The following is a 10,466-nucleotide window of genomic DNA, read 5'->3' on the forward strand; positions in this document are numbered from 1 at the left end:
AATTAATTTCAAAAATTAATATTTAATTCCTAAAAAGTGGCCTGAATTGCCAAATTGAAGCCCGATTAGGGTTGGGAAAAATCCCGGGCTACCCTCAATAAATAGTAGACCATGTTTACTTGCTAAATGCACACTCAATTTGTCTAATTCACATAACAATTGACTAATAAACACTAATCCATACTAATCTAACCACCTAAACCTAATTAATTAAAACTAAACAATCTTAAGTGTAATTAGTCCACTAAGCAAGGATTAGTGAGATTACTCACCGGAATCGCGCGCAAATCGGATCAATCCGATGGGGACTACGCGAGGAACGATAAACTCCAAAGCACGGCTTGAGTTTGGGGCCCAGATCGGCCCAAAACAGCACATGAACCCGCTGGAAACCCACTCGCTGGGTTGCTGTTCTTGGCTGGCCGAGGCTGGTCCGGTGGCTAGGGTGGCGAGGCAAGGTCGGTGGAGGGCGCGGGAAGCTCCGGTGAGGCCGAACGGTGGCCGGACGGAGCTGGATAGCGCTCCGGTGACTTCCTCAGCTGCTCACGAAGTTGGACAGAGGCAGCTAGAGGCTAGATGGCGACTCGGCTGGCGGAGGGGAGACGGACGGCAGCTTGGTGGGGCGACGCACGCGTGAACGGCGGAACGATGACGACTGTTGCTCCGGCTTCAGGCGACGAGAACCGCTGCTTCCGTTTCTGTTTCCGCTAGGCTTCGCATGAAACAGAGAGGAGGAGAAGGGGGGTGGCGACGACAGTTGAGGGGGTGAGGGAGAGGCGGAGGCGGGCGGCGCGCGGGTGGCGGAGCGTGGGCGGCGCGCGGGTGGCAGAGCGTGGGCGGCGGTGAGCTGCTCCTGTCTTTGTGCGCTTGCGGCTTCTACTTGTGCTTCTTTTTTTGTTCGAACCAGAGGGGAGAGAGAGTGTGTCGAGGGAGAGAGAGAAGGAGAGATAAGAGTGAGAAGATAATGGTTTGACTAGTCAAAAGGTAAAAGAAGAGAGAGAAGCAAAGTTGAAATTGATAGGGGGCAGTCAGTGGAGGGAATCCACATGAGGGAAAAAGAGAGGGAGAGAGAGAAGGAGAAAAAGAAAAGAAAATAATAAAAATAATAAGATATTTATATATTCTTATTACCATTATTATTTTCCATTTCTCTTTCACTTTTTAATTTCTTTCGGTTTTCAATTTTTCCTCCGATAATTTCTTTTCCGAAATTTCGGACTCGTCTATAAATTGACAGACGATGAGACAAGGTCCTAAAAATGAATTGTGACACGCTCGAATATTCGATGCCCAAAATCGAATTAAATTTCATGGTTAAAAATCGACCAAATGCGATTTTAGTTCAACCCAACCAATTAAGTAGCTTTTAGGGATTTTACCGTGGATACATCCCTGAATGGCTTCACCCAATAGGTTAGATAACTCGTGAGTGATCATCTCAAAGAAAAAGGACCATAGACACGTCGACGAAATGCCCATTTCACTTTATCGAAACGGGGTCGAATTTCAGGATGTCACAATTGGTGGCCAAGGGATATACCCAGCAAGAAGGTTTCAATTATCATGAAACTTTTTCTCCCGTTGCCAAAGATGTCATAGTCCGCTCCTTCTTATCAGTTGCAGCAATCCATGATTGGTCATTACATCAAATGGACGTCAACAACCCTTTTCTCCATGGCGACTTGGATGAAGAAATCTACATGGATATTCCTCAGGGCTTACAGAGATAGGGGGAGAATAAAGTATGTCATCTCCGCAAATCCCTTTATGGATTGAAGCAAGCCTCCAGGCAATGGTATGCAAAATTTGCCAAGGCTCTCACAACTGCAGACTTCAAACAATCCAAATATAATTATGCCTTGTTCACTTAGACTAAAGGTACGTAATCTATTTACCTAATGATATATGTAGATGACATTCTCATTATGGGAAATGATAGAGCTACAATAGAGAATCTTAAGAAATATTTGCATACTACATTTCATATAAAAGACCTGGGAGCACCAAAATATTTTCTTGGAATTGAGATTGCCAAATCTCACCAAAGAATTTCTCTCAATCAGAGGAAATTTATATTGGAAATCATATCAGAAGTAGGTTTATTAGGATGCAAACCATCAGTTATTCCAATCCAGCAGAATACCAGATTAACTGCAGCGGATCATGTTGGGGGAACATCTCAGGATGATCTTGTTCTGAGAGATTCGACAAGTTATCAGAAGCACATTGGAAAACTCATATACTTGACTATGACCAGACCTGATATACCGTATGTATTGCAAAATCTCAATCAATTTATGCATAAACCGAAGGAATCTCACATGAATGCTGCTCTGAAAGTTGTAAAGTATTTGAAGAGTTGTCTAGGACTGGGAATACTTCTGTCCATAAAATGCAACATGGAAATGACAGCATATTGTGATGTAGATTATGCAACTTGTCCTATGAGTCGAAGATCTGTCTCTGGTTTTTGCATTAAACTGAGAGAATCACTTCTTTCATGGAAAACCAAGAAGCAGGCAACGGTTTCTTTATCTTCAGCCAAAGCGGAATATTGAGCCATGGTGAAAATCACATGTGAGATTGTGTGGATACAAGGTTTACTTGGAGATCTCGGAGTACAAGTAAAGGGGCCAACAAAACTATTTTGTGACAACGAGTCAGCACTGAAACTTGTAGCCAACCCCATAATGCATGAAAGAACCAAGCATATAGAAGTTGATTGTCACTTCACACGAGAGAAAATCCAAGAAAGGGTAATTGAAACAAGAGGGATTGGAATTGCTGAACAACCGGCTGCCATTTTCACCAAACCTCTTTGTTTGAGGCAGCACGCATATCTACTAAGCAAGCTAGGCGTCTTAGATATCTACAAGCCACTAGCTTGAGGGGGAGTGTTGGAAGATATGCCTGAAGATCTGCTAGATTTGATCTAATTGATCCGATTTGATCAATTAGAGATTGGACATAATTGAATTGATTTGTAGAATATTTGTAGAATTCTTTATTTCTTTTTTTCATATACATCTTGTATTATAATTACAAAGCATTGTACATTGATTACAATCGAAGGAAAAGAAAAAAGATTTCTCTCCAAAAATCCTCTCTTCCCTACGCTCCTTGCTTCATTTACGAATTCTTTCAGCTATGTTCTTCATTCTTGAGCAGCGCGCGTTTAGTAAAAAATAAATGCACAAACAAATAAAGTAAAAAAAAAAAGAAGAAAAAAAACAGAGCTTGGACATTCGTAGAGCTGCTTGGTTTAACTTGGAATATGTTTGTTCAAGGAGCTTAAACTTGATGCATATTTTAATAATTACAAATATTCTAACACATTCATAACTTTACCCAACAACAAGCAATTGGAATGAATTTTGCTGTCTTGGTAGCTCGTTTTAGGTCGACAACTAAATTGCAGAGATTTCACATTTTTGTATGGTTTATTAGTTACCTTTTAATTTGAAGAGAGATATAAAAATAAGAAGCGAGATCCATTAGATTATTCCAACTCCAAAGCGAGGTAGGGCATGAAATAAGTCCACTTACAACATGCGCTTGCAGCCTCCCCACATAATTTATTTCCACATCCAAATGCCCTGCTCAAATGGAAAAGTATTAATGTTGACACCTAAATTTTCCCATTTTTCATTTAGGATTTAATTGTCTACAGAATTAGGAATTAGTCGTTTAAAAAAAAACGAAAAAAAAAACAAAACAACAAAAAAAATAGAAAAAAGAAGACATGGAAGGGGCCGGGCCGGATCTCGCCTTGGCCCGGCCCATGCCGCTTTCTCCCACCTCCATCTTCGGTGAAACCCTAGCAACCACGGGAGAAAACGGACCGAGAGGGGAGAAGGACAAGGAAGGCAATGGAGAGAGAAACGGGGTGAGAGTTAGAGAGAAACCGAGAGGGGAGAAGAACGAGAGAGAGAGAGAACCCACGGTGGCTCCGCCCCGCAGCCGCTTGAAGCCTTCGCTGCGTCGGCCGCCTCGCGGCAGCTGCTCATTCGCAAGCATCGCGCCACCACCGTCGCACCCCGACTTGCGCGATCCGCACGTCCGCGACCCCCTGCACCGTGACGATTCGACGCTCGCGCCACCTCCCTCTGGCGCCCGACGCAATTCGAGCTGCCACTGCCCTCCATCCACGTCGCTGCTCCGCCACCGCTCATTTCCCCTGTGATAGCATTGTTGTCCTGACCTCACGTTCGAGAGCCTCGACGATGGCGAGATCCGAGCCGGTCGTCGCTCCACCGTCGAGCAAGCCTTGCACCGGCCCGTCCCCTCGCGCGCTGCTCCCGGCCGCATCTTTGCCAATCACTGCCGTGCCCCCGTCTCGCCTACTCACCCACGAACACTGCCTTGCCATCGTTGCCTGCATGTCATGGCCAAGCTTGAGTGCCTCCGAGCTTTGAAGCCACGACGTCCCTGCTTCTTCGCCGCTGTAGCCCCTGCGACACCGGCCTTCCTCACTTGCTGCTCACGGCCTCTGACGATAGTAGGTCTTGCTCCGGCGCCAGCGATCCGCTCCGAGGCTCCCGCAACTCGAAGCCCGCGACGCCCCTTTAGTTTTGCCTTTCTTGTTGCCCGACACCACAGGAGCCTGCACCGCCGATCTGCTGCCTCTACGGACGTCGCCATCGCCGCCAACGCCAGCAGCGTGACCCCTTTTCGCTGCATGACTTGTTGCATCTGTCGCCGCCGCCCGCCGCGTCGCCGCCGTCACTTGTCAACACAGACCCTAAAGAGGAGGTACAAACCGAGTCAAAGAAATGGGTAGGGTTTTAGGTGAATCGGGTCGAGTTTGGGCTGTTTTTGCATATGGGCTTGTAGGTTTATGGGCTTGTGGGCTTGTGGGCTTATGGGTTTGGGCTGGTGTAATGTGGGCTTTTGGGTTTGTCTGTTTTAAAAGAGAGGAGAGGGGAATTCTTGGGTGGGCCCAAGCTTGGGGTCCACTTGGGCCTATTGGACCGAACTCGGGTTGGGTTGGGTCGGCCCGGTCCCAAATATTATTTTTTGTAAAAAGAAAATTTCAAAAGTCTAAAAAAATATTAAAAAATTTAAAAATTTAAAAATTTAAAAATTAAAATTATTTTAAAAAAATTAAAAAAATAAAAATTTCAAAAATCCAAAAATGATGGGGTTTGGTTAGGAATTGTTATATCTTGCTTTCTTAGTACAATTAGAAATTTTTTTGCTCGCATATTGATTATGTCATATGTTTAATTTGCATATCTAATTATGTTTAATTGCACGTGTTTAATTTTATTACAATTAGGATCTTGGTAGTTATAATTTTTTTTTTGTGACCCAGGGAACCTCCGTACGCCGCTTCGTGGCGGAGAGTAAACCTGGGGTGGACTGGGTCACCACCACAGACCCAGCCACAGTAAATCGCGCGTTTTGCATTGAAGCAACACGGACGCGGAGTCTCAAACCCTTCCCCTACGGATGGGGTACCAAGCCTTAACCATTGCGGCTACGCGGGCGGTGGTCTTGGTAGCTATAATTGTTACTTTAATGATTGCGCATTTGCATGATCACCTCGCAAGTTAGTGGATATGTATAAAATTAATTCAAACAGCCTGACAAAAATCATTTATTTTAGAATGAACAAGATTAGGTACTAAAAGGGCACTAATTAGTCCATTAGTGTAATCAAGTCCCCGATCCTAGATTCTCTGGTTGCGTAGGAAGTGAGGCATGCTCCCATGCCTCACTTGGTTTCTAGCCGACCCCAATAGGCTAGTGGCGACTCTTTTTGTGCAAATTTCCTAAAAATATCCCAATGTCACGCGGGGTATGAGCTTGGGAGAGCCCGCGCCTAATCATGGGCCTTAGACCTGTCTTTTAGGCAATACCCCTAAACCTGTTCCCTCTCCCTGCGGGGTAGGTCGTGACAATTAAATACTCTCGACTTACATTAATCAACGTCATGTAAACCGTTCCACTAGAGTGAACTCATGACTAAGTAGGCTGGGAAAACCTGATAAAAGCTTGCTCCTAAGAGAGCTCTTGACCAAGATCCATCGTGAATCTTATGGATCCATGCGTAACCAGCAAGATCAAGGTCAAGGATTTTACCTCCATCTATGAAAGATCGAGTCCAAACAAGTATTTGCCCTGTTCAACTTAATTATAATTGTTGAGTACCATGGTAAGCAGAAATATGTGCATAAATAAGCTCATCCAAAAGTGTAAAGTCCAAGATGGCACACTAACGGACTCAAACTCGAATTGTCAAAGTGAAATAAACAAGATAGCAAACTGAACTAATTTGAAACCAACTCAGTCTTAGATTAGTCAATGCCCTCGTTGGGTACTTTGGCCCCTTACCGTTCGTTAGTAGGTAACGTGGTAAAAAAAAGGACTATTGGACTCTGATGGGTTGAACTTCTAAATGGACCATCTTGGGCACAGTAGAATTTCCGTGCGCAGCTGTAGCATATGGTTCTTTCCCTTTCGACGAATTGAAGGCACCAAAAAGGAAAAAGATAATACGCAGCACTCCAGTCCTGTCCATGAACTCGGAATTGAAAGGAAAAAGGGGATTCTGAAGATCGACTCTGTCTTCGATCAGTACTCGAATAATTTTCTCAATGTTCCACTCTGTTTGTGCGTGGCGCGTAACGACGATCTCAGCACTGTCTACGCTAACAGGAGTTAATTGACTGTGCTCAGCCGATTTGACTATGTGCATTGCATCTTCCATTGCTCTTGAACTTCAGATTGGGTAGAGAGAGAGAAAAAAAATTCTCGATAGGAAGGTTTCTCTTTGGACTTCTTTTCTGGGGTTAGTGCAAGTTCAACAATGTGGAGGAGAAGTTGAAGAACAGAGCCGCCTGGGCTTGATCATGACGCGCTGGTCTTCGTCTCGGTCTTCCCAGAGTAAACGCTAAAATACGACGAACTGATATTTCGTAGAAAAGTTCATAAATGAGCAATGGTGATGGAGAAGGGCTAAGGAAGAATAATGGATAGGGACAAGGGCTAAGGAAGAATGATGGAGAAGTAGAAAGGACCAAAGAAGAAAGAAGGAGAAAGGACATGATGTGCTGACCATGTGATTTTTCTATTCAATCATCACTTACTTAGCAATCCACATCGAAATAAGTCAAGTAATATGGGGTTAGAGGTGATGGAAGAGCCACATTGAACCCCATTAGAAAAACGTTAGAGAACTAAATTTAAAAAGTAAAATTAACAAACGGTATCGAACAACAAAAAATAGTTCGAGAACCTCAGTACCCTTGGTGTTGAAAGAGCATTTTTTCACACCTAATGAATGAGTCATGTCTTGTAATAACATGAAAATTGTCACGCCCCGATCCTCAGGGATGCGCCCATCCTTCTTCTTGGTCGATTTTTAAAGTGCGATATCCTAGGACTAAGTATCGCAGACCCTTTCTTTTTATTACGCAGGCGGAAGCAGTTATAAATCCCCATACAATAAAACAATGGGATAGAAAAGCAGGTCATATTTTTCTTATTGAAATTCACAACTACACCTTTATTAACAACACAACTCCTAGTATATTTACAATACTATTCATAGCATACTTGTCTCACACCTATCTACACTAAGACAGGGTTTACAAAAGGGATGGTATCTCAATCCACATCCGGGTTGTACTCAAGATCCCTCTCTGGATCCTCTTCTGCTTCAAAAATCTTTCTCCTTCTCAGGTTTTACATCAATGCTCTCCTTCTTAAGTTCCTCCTCCTTGGCTCCCCCTTAGGGTCCTGAAATGGTTATTCCATAACCAATGAGACCACGTCTCAGCGAGTTCTATCCCTAAGACTCGATTAGTAAGCTAATACACTACTCGGTTGCCTAAGCACAGCATGAGTCATAGAACTTACCTTGGCCTCGGATTCTATCTGCATATTAGTACAATTTAATAGGTACTCACACAAGTCCCACATCACCAATCGAAGCATCGATCAAATTGACCTAGTCGATTACATGATAGTCGGACCCTTTCTAGGTCATTCATCCAACACCAAGCAATTCCTTAGATTTAGTGGCTTTACGGTCCCACCCGACCCTTTCCAGATTCAATTTAAGAATAAATCTTAAATTCACTCCTAAATTACTTTAGCACCAAATAAAACTCAAATAAATAAACGGACTGCACCACAACAATCAACACGAAATTCCAGTCACCGGCTATCCCGGATGAATTTCCCGGAAAATAATTAATTAAATAATTAAATTAAATAATTAAATAAATAATTATAAAAAATCCAATTTAGGCCCATAATGCTTGATTGGAAGCCGAGACGAGCCCGGAAAATTACCGAGACTCGTTCAATAATTAACATGGCATGCCTACTTGCTAATGTCTATTTCTAACCATTTAACATGTATCATTAAGTCTCTAATTTAATTTATCTAAATTAATCTAACCACATAATTGTATTTAATTAAATCTAACCAACCATAAGTATAATTAGCAAACTAAGAAAGCATTAATGAGTAAAACTCGGTAAAAAGAGAGAACAAATCACCGCGATGGTGGCCGAAATCGGGCTTTCGACGAACTTGGACCGGGCCAAGAAATCTTGCAAGCCCGCAGAAATTCTGGGCTTCAAGATTGGGCTTACTTTGGACTGGGCTTGCGAAGTGGGCTACTGGACCTCACTGATTTGGACTTCAAGTGACTAAAACATAACTGAATTGGGCTTGACCTCTTTGCTTGGCCGAAATCGCCTGAAGATGGGTTGAGTTGGCTACTGGTTTGCATGGGCTGAACGTGCAAAAATGCTGGCCCGAATTCTAGCCACTGCTGGGCTGAACAAGAATAACTCGCTGGGCTTCTTTTTGGTTCGGCCAACTGATCCACGAGCGGAGGGGAGAGGAATCACGCGGATAGCTTGCTTCGGTTGGCTGCAACACGGAAGACACGATGAAGACGTTGGATGCGTGCGGCTTCACTAGACGCACGAAGGAGCTGCAGGTCAACCAAAGGCTTCGTGGCTTGCTGTTGTTGATTGTAGGAATTGATGAAGGTTGACATGTGGCGCGGCAGCTACTTCGCTGGCTCAACGTGGAAGCGGTTGCATGGAATGGAGCTGCACGTCAACAACCGGCAGAGGAAATCGCAACTTTAACCGGTGGGCTCTAAGGAGCGAACGTGTGGCGCAGCTCCGGCTTCGCCCTGGCTTTGGTCAACAAGATGGAGCCAGAGTTGACCCGTGAAGATGCGTTGGCAACCAAGAAGCGAACGAAGAGGAGTCATGGGTAGATGGAGTTCTTTGATGGTGGGGACGGGGATGCTCGGACGCTTGGCAGCAGCTTCAACCTAGAAGCAATTTTGGTGGCGGGTGTGCGGCGCTTCGTGGGAAAGGGATTTGAAAGCAAATGCAGAAATAACGAGCGGATGGGGAGGCTTTGCGTGAGGGAGAAGCCAAGGAGGGGCCCAAAATTCTGAAATCTTAGCCTTTGCCTTAATTGCTTGTCCCCACTTTTTGCCTTCAAGCTTATCTTTTAGTCTCCATTACTTTCTACCAAATTAAATCCCACAACTAATCCAAAATGAAGCCAAAAATTGCTGTCCAAGCATAATTCCGAATTTCATTTAATTTAGCTTCACCTCACTCAATTCCCCAAATTGAGGCCCGATTTCGTCGAAGCAAAATCCCGTATCATTTTCTGCCAGTCCCCAACACTCAAAGGTTCAGCTTGGAAGTCGAAAATCTCCTTAATTCGGCTTATATGAATTTCCATTGATTTTCCGCAACGTTCGAACCGATTTCTGAAAAATCTCGGAATCTCTAAAAATCTACCGAGACTAAGTCGACACTTCTAGAATTTATTGTGACATGGCCGAAACTTCAATTTATGAAATCGGACTTGAATTGGCGGTTAATTTTCATTCGGCGCGTTTTTAGCGTGACTTAGATTATCGGGTAGTTTTCAGAACTTTTTAAAGCAAATGACCCATGGTTGATTTTCTTCGAACCATTATGAACCCATTCGACTTAATGGCGGCTGTCGATTGTCGTGAAAATCTCGAGGATTCAAATACGGACACAAGGTACCAAAACGACAGAAAATCAGATTAGTGTCGGTCGACGAGAATTTTCCAATTTAGTGGAGTCACCCACGATAGGCCACACATCTCAGTTGACTAGACCTATCTCTCATCTTAAATCGATTTTTAACTGTGCCGCAATGGCCTCTAAAGATGAGTACGGTCGAGAAGCCGATTCCTGATTGAATTCTCAAGTTTATTGCCCTAAAATTTCTTAATTACTTACCTAGACAATCTAGTTATCTCAAGAGTGATCGGCTCTGAAAATAACCCTATAAACGCATCAACGAAATGCCCGATTAATTCAGTAGAAAACAGGTTGAGAAATTCAGGATGTCACAAAAATTGCTTCAATAATTGCTATCACGGACCTAAGCAAGTCTTTAAAAGACTACATCCGAATCCTCGTTCAATCTCAAGATCACTTGG

This window comes from Eucalyptus grandis, chromosome 9 (genome assembly GCF_016545825.1).
Source record: "Eucalyptus grandis isolate ANBG69807.140 chromosome 9, ASM1654582v1, whole genome shotgun sequence".
Taxonomy (NCBI): Eukaryota; Viridiplantae; Streptophyta; class Magnoliopsida; order Myrtales; family Myrtaceae; genus Eucalyptus; species Eucalyptus grandis.